General features: G+C 38.4%; 1 non-coding gene across 1 annotated transcript; it reads left to right on the top strand.

The window, feature by feature from the left end:
- The first annotated feature begins 309 nt into the window (after positions 1 to 309).
- LOC126934560 (U6atac minor spliceosomal RNA) lies at positions 310 to 432 on the top strand. The gene has a single exon (XR_007719023.1). It is a non-coding gene; the product is annotated as a U6atac minor spliceosomal RNA (small nuclear RNA).
- Positions 433 to 810: the final 378 nt, after the last annotated feature.

The raw sequence follows: 810 nt of genomic DNA, 5'->3' as shown, positions 1-810 counted from the left end.
TTTAATTAGGAATATGATTTTTTTTAATTGACAGAAGTCTATTTTGTTTCTATTTCTTCCTAGGTTAGTTTTTTAAATTAGTGTTCTTTAAGAAATTTTTCCACTTTATATAATTTTAAAAATGTATTGGAATAGAATTGCTCATAATATTTTCCTATTATCATTTTTAATTTCTGTAGTATTTTTCATGATTTCCTCTCTTCATTGCAGATTACTAATTTACATCTTATATTTAATTTCTTCATCAGTTTAGCTGGGGGAGACTATTCTAGGTATTATGATTAATGAGTTGTGAAAATTCTGATTTCTGTGTCATACGAAAGGAGAGAAGGTTAGCACTCCCCTTGACAATGCTGGAAGGGGCCCTCGGCCTGACAACATGCATATGGTTAAGACGTTGCCACCTACTTCATGACAATGCCTTAAAGTTAAATGTTGTTGGCCAGGCACGGTGGCTCGTGCCTGTAATTCCAGCACTTTAGGAGGCCTAGGTGGGAGGATTACCTGAGGTTGGGAGTTCAAGACCAACCTGGCCAACATGGTAAAACCACGTTTCCATTAAAAATACAAAAATTAGCTATGTGTGGTGATGGGCATCTGTAATCCCAGCTACTGGGGAGGCTGAGACAGGAGAATCGCTTGAACCCGGGCGGTGGAGGTTGCAGTGAGCCGAGATCACACCATTGCACTCCAGCCTGGGTGACAGAGCAAGACTCTGTCTTAAAAAAAAATATATATACACACACACACACACACACACACACCCGCACACACACACACATGTTTTGTATGATATGTATATGATTTATA

This window comes from Macaca thibetana, chromosome 13 (genome assembly GCF_024542745.1).
Source record: "Macaca thibetana thibetana isolate TM-01 chromosome 13, ASM2454274v1, whole genome shotgun sequence".
In the NCBI taxonomy this organism is placed as follows: Eukaryota; Metazoa; Chordata; class Mammalia; order Primates; family Cercopithecidae; genus Macaca; species Macaca thibetana.
Note: the sequence above shows the minus strand (reverse complement) of the source record. Positions and strands in the feature narration are given on the sequence as shown.